The following is a 9,581-nucleotide window of genomic DNA, read 5'->3' as shown; positions in this document are numbered from 1 at the left end:
TACAATTTTCTACATTGTGGAATAATAGTGAAGACATCACAACTAGGAAAAAACACATATGGAATCATGTAGTAACCAAAAAAGTATTAAACAAATCAAAATATATTTTAGATTTCCTTTGCCTTGACAGCTTTGCACACTCTTGGCATTTTCTCAACAAGCTTCACCTGAAATGCTTTTCCAACAGTCTTGAAGGAGTTCCCACATATGCTGAGCACTTGTTGGCTGCTTATCCTTCAGTCTGCGGTCCAACTCTTCCCAAACCATCTCAATTGGGTTGAGGTCGGGTGCTTTTGGAAGCCAGGTTAAGCAATAAGGCCCGAGGGGGTGTGGTACATGGTCACGACACAACGTGGAGTGCCTGGACACAGCACTTAGTCGTGGTATATTGACAATATACCACAAACCCCCGAGGTGGCTTATTGTTATTATAAACTGGTTACCAATGTAAAAATAGCAGTAAAAATAAGTTGTCATACCAGTATACGGTATAATATACCACGGCTGTCAGCCAATCAGCATTCAGGGCTTGAACCACACAGTTTATAATTAACATTAATAGCTAAATATTGCTAGCTAGGCTAGCTCAGTACTTGCCAGTAGTGACAGCATTAACCAGCTCGCTAAACAAGTAAATGAAAAAATGGCGATCTAAGCAGAGTTGTGCCAATGAGGAGATCAGTTTTCAGATGGCTAACACATATCACAGGGCTTGTGCAGGCTGAATTATGGTGGGTTGGGATGCTATCAGCAGTGGTATAAACTAAAGTACTGGTACTTCAAGATGCACTCCAGGATCTTAAGCACAACACATTTGTTTGCATATAGTACAAATTGGATTCGTAACATATCATACGAATTGCAAAAAACATATACAGTACCAGTCAAAAGTTTGGACACACCTACTCATTCCATGGTTTTTCTTTATTTTTACTATTTTCTACATTGTAGAATAATAGTTAAGACATCGACACTATAAAATAACACATATGGAATCATGTAGTAACCAAAAAATGTGTTTAATATAAGTATATTTATATCTGAGATTCTTCAAAGTAGCCAATTTATCAATAATATCAATTTTGGACTCATCAGACCAAATGACAGGTGATAACAGCTTCACACATTTTTGGCATTCTCTCAACTAGCTCCATGAGGTAGTCACCTGGAATGCATTTGAATTAACAGGTGTGCCTTGTTAAAAGTTAATTTGTGGAAGTTATTTTCTTCTTAATGCGTTTGAGCTAATCAGGTGTGTTGTGACAAGGTAAGGGTGGTATATAGAAATACAGCTGAAATAAGCAAAGAGAAATGACAGTCCATCATTACTTTCAGACATGAAGGTCAGACAATTGGAAAATTTCAAGAACTTTGAACTTTTCTTCAAGTGCAGTCGCAAAAACCATGAAGCGTTATGATGAAACTGGCTCTCATGAGGACCGCCACAGGAAAGAAAGACCCAGAGTTACCTCTGCTGCAGAGGATAAGTTCATTAGAGTTACCAGCCTCAGAAATCGGCAATTAACTGCACCTCGGATTGTAGCCCAAATAAATGCTTCACGGAGTTCAAGTAACAGACACATCTCAACATCAACTGTTCAGAGGAGACTGCGTGAATCAGGCATTTGTGGTGGAATTGATGTTAAGAAACCACTACTGAAGGACACCAATAATAATAATAAGATACTTGGTTGGGCCAAGAAACAGGAGCAATTGACATTAGACCAGTGGAAATCTGTCCTTTGGTCTGATGAGTCCAAAATTGATATTATTGAGAAATTGACTATGATTTTTTTAAATCACCCACAGTGCTATTTGTAGAGTTAGAACATTTGCATTCCTAAACCTGCGACTGATAACAAGCTAAATACCAAAAAAATGGTCTAATGATTCTGTTTCTTCCCAGCAAAATCTGCAGAGTTGGAATGCTTGCATCCCCCATACAAACTCAACACTACAACACTGATCACCACTTTCAGCACCGCCCTGCTCCGGAGAGCAAAGCACTACCATAGGTTGAGCCCCGAGCCACGTGACTCAAAGCACCTGCTTCTTCTGGGAGGCGGATACTCAAACAAATTGAAGCAATTCCACTTCTCGAAATGTTCACAGATGTAACCATTGCCAGTTTGTCCTTTACCCAGCCTGACACAATGTATGGGTCGGCCAAAAAAAAATCAGGAATCCAATCTTTCCTAAAAAAATTTCACTCCTACCGGTCTCAAATCCTTTCTGGTAGGATTCTCAGGGCAAACATTGGAAGTCTCCACTACACCTGTCGCAGCAAGTAGTCCCACTTCATCTTGGACTGACTCAACCTCAGAGCGCTCTTCACTGCGCCATACTTACGCTTTGGCATCATCTCACCTCCTCCCATTAGATATGGATAAAGTGATTCACAGGCATGATCAGCAGAGATAGTGCCATGGATAGTACATGAGTTTTGATTGGTTTACAATTTAGTACTTACCGAGGCGTTTTCCTGTCTAGCTAGCGAAACATAAAAGTATTTAGAAAAAAATGCAAGAATTGACATTGCCAACAAAAGGAAATGTGTTCAGAATAAATAAATATACACAATATGTAAAAACCAGCTCTTCCCTTGGCAGAGATAGATCATCTTGAAAACTAAAGCAGATAGATTTTTATCTTTTTGTAAAAACATGATGATAAATGCAGGAGCTCACATGCAGCTGTGTCTCTCTCTCTCTCTGATCTCTCTCAATTACGATATGGTTCTAGAAACCTAAAGCCTTTCACTTTCATACATCATCAAAATAATTTCACAAATCCAAAATATACACTTACTGTCCACTGTTTTAACTGGCTTTGGCACAGTTGCAGCCTACAGTGTTTTTCAGGGTACAACAGATTTCTGGCGGCCTTCTTGTTCTTCAGGTGTTCGGAGCATACTAGATAGCTAATTAGCACAGGTGGACCCTTTGTCCTCCGTCTGTCTTCTGTAAACACACACTGTAACATGGCGATTAGGCCGTGTGGGAACACTAACCCTATAAAGTTGTGTATCAATTTAACTTCTTTTTTTTTTTTGCTCGCTGACATCAAAAATAAGGTCCTTATGCTTCCAAAACCATACCACAAGTCATGCATGTTAATGTTCAGACCAAGCATCAGGGCTCTCAACAAAACTCCCACGCACAGAAGACGCCTTTGTCCAATGACTCTAGTGTGTAATGTAATGGCACCGAGTCATGATCAAGGGCTAGCTACGACCCACCAACCTACATGTCAGCTGCATGACCTTTACAACCATGTGATGAAAGGTTATGAACATTTCTGCAGTTGCTCCTCACCAACTGCAACTTCAAGTCGGAGCTAAAGCATTGTGGGAGACCACCTTCTGTTTATTTTAGAAGCAAAAAGCACTACATGTTCAGAAATGGTTGATGTCGCCACCTATCATTGGTTGTTTTCACTGCATGTTTACTGTTTTGGGTGGATGACTATTTAAAAATGTAAAACAGCTGTATCAAATGACATAGACCTACATGTGCAAATTGCTGACATAAGTAAGTTAAATATCCTACTTGCGACAACATACTGTGCCTTCGTAAAGCATTCACACCCCTTGACTTTTTCCACAGGTTTTTAGATTTTTTTGCACATGAATAAAAAATAATAAAAAACAGAAATACCTTAGTTACATAAGTATTCAGACCCTTTGCTATGAGACTCGGAATTGAGCTCAGGTGCATCCTGTTTCCATTGATCATCCTTGAGATGTTTCTACAACTTTTTTGGAGTCCACCTGTGGTAAATTCAATTGATTGGCCATGATTTGGAAAGGCACACATCTGGCATAACTCCCACAATATGTCCTTTAAGTTAGGATACGAGACGGAGCCAGTCACATGTAGGAACCGATCCAAGGAATCATGTCGATGTAGGTTTAGATAGCAGTATATAAGACTATGTAAGGAATACCCTTTTAGAACTCACTTCAGACCAGTACTTATGCATCTAAGTTTGACTGTAGATATAGCCCTTGGTTCACTCCAGACCTGACTGCTCTTGACCAGCACAAAAACATCCTGTGGTGTACTGCATTTGCATCAAATAGCCCCTGCGATATGCAAGGAAGGAACCAATATACAGACTCAGTTAGGAAAGCAAAGGCTAGCTTTTTCAAACAGAAATCTGCATCCTGTAGCACAAATTCCAAAAAGTTTTGGGACAATGTAAAGTCCACGGAGAATATGAGCATCTCCTCCCAGCTGCCCACTGCACTGAGGCTAGGAAACACCGTCACCACCGATAAATCATCGATAATCGATAATTTTAATAAGCATTTCTCTACAGCTGGCCATGCTTTCCACCTGGCTACCCCAACCCCAGCCAACAGCTCTGTACCCCTTGCAACAACTTGCCCAAGCAAATTCTGGACCCATACAAATCAGCTGGACTAGACAATCTGGATCCTCTCTTCCTAAAATTATACGCCACAATTGTTGCAACCCCTATTACTAGCCTGTTCAACCTCTCTTTCGTATCATCTAAGATCCATATAGATTGGAAAGCTGCCGCTGTCATCCCCCTCTTCAAAGGGGGAGACACTCTAGACCCAAACTGTTACAAACCTATATCTACCCTGCCCTGCCTTTCTAAAGTCTTCGAAAGCCAAGTTAACATACAGATCACCGACCATTTCGAATCCCACCGTACCTTCTCCGTTATGCAATCTGGTTTCTGAGCTGGTCATGGGTGCACGTCTGCCACACTCAAGGACCTAAACGATATCATAACCGCCATCGATAAAAGACAGTACAGTGATGCCTTCTTCATCGACCTGGCCAATGCTTTCGACTCTGTCAAACACCACATTCTTATCGGCAGACACTACAGCCTTGGTTTCTAAAATGACTGCCTCACCTGGTTCACCGACTACTTCTCAGATAGAGTTCAGTGTGTCAAATCTGAGGGCCGGTTGCCCGGACCTCTGGCAGTCTCTATGGGGGTGCCACAGGGTTCAATTCTCAGGCCGACTCTTTTCTCTGCATATATCAATGATGCCGCTCATGCCGCAGGTGATTCTCTGATCCACCTCTTCGCAGACGTCACCGTTCTGTGTACATCTGGCCCTTCTTTGGACACTGTGTTAACAAACCTCCAGACGAGCTTCAATGCCAGTCAACACTCCTTCTGTGGTCTCCAACTGCTCTTAAATGCTAGTAAAACTAAATGCATGCTCTTCAACCGATCGCCGCCCGCATCCGTCAGCCCGACTAGCATCACTACTCTGGACGGTTCTGACTTAGAATATGTGGACAATTTCAAATACCTGTCTGGTTAGACTGCAAACTCTCCTTCCAGACTCACATTAAGCATCTCCAATCAAAAATGTAATCTAGAATCGGCTTCTTATTTTGCAAAACAAAGCTTCCTTCACTCACACTGCCAAAATACCCTCGTAAAACTATCCTACCGATCCTTGACTTCGGCGATGTCATTTACAAAATAGCCTCCAACACTACTCAGCAAACTGGATGTAGTCTATCACAGTGCCATCTGTTTTGTCACCAAAGCCTCGTATACTACCCACCACTGCGACCTATATGCTCTCATTGGCTGGCCTTCGCTTCATATTTGTCGACAAACCCACTGGCTCCAGGTCATCTATAAGTCTTTGCTAGGTACCGCCTTATCTCAGCTCACTGGTCACCATAGCAACACCCACCCCTAGCACACGCTCCAGCAGGTGTATTTCACTGGTCATCCCCAAAAGCAAACTCATCCTTTGGCAGCCTTTCCTTCCAGTTCTCTGCTGCCAATGACTGGAACGAATTGCAAAAATCACTGAAGCTGGAGACTTATATCTCCCTCACTAGCTTTAAGCATCAGCTGTCAGAGCAGCTTTCCGATCATTGCACCTGTACACAGCCCACCTGTAAATAGCCCACCCAACTACCTCATCCCCATAATGTTATTTATTTTTTGCACCAAAGTATCTCTACTTGCACATCTTCATCTGCACATCTAGCACTCCAGTGTTAATGTTAAATTGTAATTATTTCTCCACTATGGCCTATTTATTGCCGTACCTCCCTAATCTTACATTTGCACACACTGTATATACATTTTTCTATTGTGTTATTGACTGTACATTTGTTTATTCCCACGTGTAACTCTGTGTTGTTGTTTTTTGTCGCACTGCTTTGCTTTATCTTGGCCAGGTCGCAGTTATAAATTATAACTTGTTCAACTGACCTTCACGGTTAAATAAAGGTGAAATAAAAATAAAATAAAAATGGTGACCTTTCCAGCTTACTGACAATAAGGAGCGATTCATTTAAGATTGACTATGAGTGTCCCTATGCAAGTCAGGCAACTCAGGCCTTGATGGTAGAGTTGCCAGACAGAAGCCACTCTTTAGTAAAAAGCACATGAAAGCCCACTTGGAGTTTGCAAATAGGCACTTAAAGACTTTCAGACCATGAGAAACAAGATTCTCTAGTCTAATGAAACCAAGATTGAACTCTTTGGCCTGAATGCCATGTGTCACTTCTAGAGGAAACCTGACGGTGAAGCATTGTGGTGGCAGCATCATGCTGTTCACCTTACAACAGGACAATGACCCTAAGTACTCTGCCAAGACAACACAGGAGTGGCTTTGGGACAAGTCTCTGAATGTCCTTGAGTGGCCCAGCCAGAGCAGATCAAACATCTCTGGAGGGACCTGAAAATAGCTGTGTAGCAACGCTCCCCATACAACCTGAGAGAGGTTGAGAGGATCTGCAGAGAAGAATGGGAGAAACTCCCCAAATACAGGTGTGCCAAGCTTGTAGCGTCGTACCCAAGAATAATTGTGGCTGTAATCGCTGCCGAAGATCCTTCAACAAAGTACTTAGTAAAGGATCTGAACACTGTAAATGTGATATTTCACTTTTTTAAATATTTAATACATTAGCAAAAATGTCAAAATCATGTTTTTTCTTTGTCATTATGGGATAGTGTGTATAGACTGATGAGGAAAAACATATGTAATCAATTTTAGAATAAGGCTGTAACCTAACAAAAGGTGAAAATTCAAATGGGTCCCAGTACTTCCGAGTTAATGTATTTATCTAGATGTTACTGTAATGTGTCCCATGTTATAGCCTACAATTTGTCTCGTCTGTAATATTGTTGTCTCCAAACCAATAAAAATGTGTTGATTGTCTATTAAGTGTGAATAAAACTGAATACATAATTATAGGCTACACATTGTTTATTGTAGGGGATTTCTACACTGGCAATTTCAGAGGCTTAATCTGTGCCCGGAAAACCGACCCTTAATGAGAAAGCACCCCAGACACCCGTTGTGGGATCAATACCAAGTGCATTTGGCTGATTGGCACATCGCTTGGCATATTGTTTACCAAGTGACCTATATGAACTGATGTACATGTAGTCTAGTCCTTTCATATTGTTTACCAAGTAACTTATGTGGACTGATGTACATGTATAGTCGAATCATTTTCTGTACAATGAAGGGTTTGTCCTTCATGTGATTGAATTGAAATCAAAATTATACAGTATTAAGTGGCATTGTTTAAAGTGGCTAGTGATACATTTTTGACATCAATCTTTCCATTATAAGTGGCTGGAGTTGAGTCAGTATGTTGGCAGCAGCCACTCAATGTTAGTGGTGGCTGTTAAACAGTCTGATGGCCTTGAGATAGAAGCTGTTTTTCAGTCTCTCGGTCCCCGCTTTGATGCACCTGTACTGACCTCGCCTTCTGGATGATAGCGGGGTTAACAGGCAGTGGCTCGGGTGGTTGTTGTCTTTGATGATCTTTCTGATCATTACATGTTTACTGACAAAAGCAACATTGGGTGAGAAGTAAAGAAATACACTGCAGGCTGTAGTGATGTAGACATGCAATCAATCACCATACAGTAAGAATATTTGTGGATTCCATTTAAATAAATCATATTGTATTGGTCACATAACATCTGTTACAATTCCATGTTGCACAATCACAAATAATAATGAAGGGACAAGGGTATGTAGTAATGGCAAACAGAGCTGTAAACGATATCATAACCGCCATCGATAAAAGACAGTACTGTGCAGCCATCTTCATCGACCTGGCCAAGGCTTTCGACTCTGTCAATCACTGTATTCTAATCGGCAGACTCAACAGCCTTGGTTTCAGGCTTCTCAAATGAGTGAGTCTCCTGTTACCTACCTCATCCCCATACTGTTTTTATTTTATTTACTTTTCTGCTCTTTTGCACATCAGTATCTCTACCTGCACATGTTCATCTGATCACTTATCACTCCAGTGTTAATCTGCTAAATTGTAATTATTCACTCCTATGGCCTATTTATTGCCTACCTCCTCATGCCTTTTGCACACAATGTATATAGATTATTTTTTTCTATGTTATTGACTTGTTTATTGTTTACTCCATGTGTAACTCTGTGTTGTTGTCTGTTCACACTTCTATGCTTTATCTTGGCCAGGTCGCAGTTGCAAATGAGAACTTGTTCTCAACTAGCCTACCTGGTTAAATAAAGGTGAAATAAGAAATTTAATAAAAATAAATAAATAAATAAAACAGCCTATTTATTGCCTTACCTCCTTACGTCATTTGCACACACTGTATATACACTTTTTCTATTGTGTTATTGACTGTACGCTTGTTTATTTCATGTGTAACTCTGTGTTGTTCGTGTCGCACTACTTTGCTTTATTTTAAATTTTTTTATTTATCCGTTATTTTACCAGGTAAGTTGACTGAGAACACATTCTCATTTTCAGCAACGACCTGGGGAATAGTTACAGGGGAGAGGAGGGGGATTATTGAGCCAATTGTAAACTGGGGATTATTAGGTGACAGTGATGGTTTGAGGGCCAGATTGGGAATTTAGCCAGGACACTGGGGTTTAACACCCCTACTCTTACGATAGGTGCCATGGGATCTTTCATTTACATTTAACATTTAAGTCATTTAGCAGACGCTCTTATCCAGAGCGACTTACAAATTGGTGGATTCACCTTATGACATCCAGTGGGACAGTCACTTAACAATAGTGCATCTAAAACTTAGGGGGGGTGGGTGAGAGGGATTACTTAACCTATCCTAGGTATTCCTTAAAGAGGTGGGGTTTCAGGTGTCTCCGGAAGGTGGTGATTGACTCCGCTGTCCTGGCGTCGTGAGGGAGTTTGTTCCACCATTGGGGGGCCAGGGCAGCGAACAGTTTTGACTGGGCTGAGCGGGAGCTGTACTTCCTCAGTGGTAGGGAGGCGAGCAGGCCAGAGGTGGATGAACGCAGTGCCCTTGTTTGGGTGTAGGGCCTGATCAGAGCCTGGAGGTACTGAGGTGCCGTTCCCCTCACAGCTCCGTAGGCAAGCACCATGGTCTTGTAGCGGATGCGAGCTTCAACTGGAAGCCAGTGGAGAGAACGGAGGAGCGGGGTGACGTGAGAGAACTTGGGAAGGTTGAACACCAGACGGGCTGCGGCGTTCTGGATGAGTTGAAGGGGTTTAATGGCACAGGCAGGGAGCCCAGCCAACAGCGAGTTGCAGTAATCCAGACGGGAGATGACAAGTGCCTGGATTAGGACCTGCGCCGCT

The sequence above is a fragment of the Oncorhynchus gorbuscha genome, linkage group LG18 (assembly GCF_021184085.1).
Source record: "Oncorhynchus gorbuscha isolate QuinsamMale2020 ecotype Even-year linkage group LG18, OgorEven_v1.0, whole genome shotgun sequence".
NCBI lineage: Eukaryota > Metazoa > Chordata > Actinopteri > Salmoniformes > Salmonidae > Oncorhynchus > Oncorhynchus gorbuscha.
The sequence above is the reverse complement of the archived record's forward strand: the minus strand, read 5'-3'. Positions refer to the sequence as shown.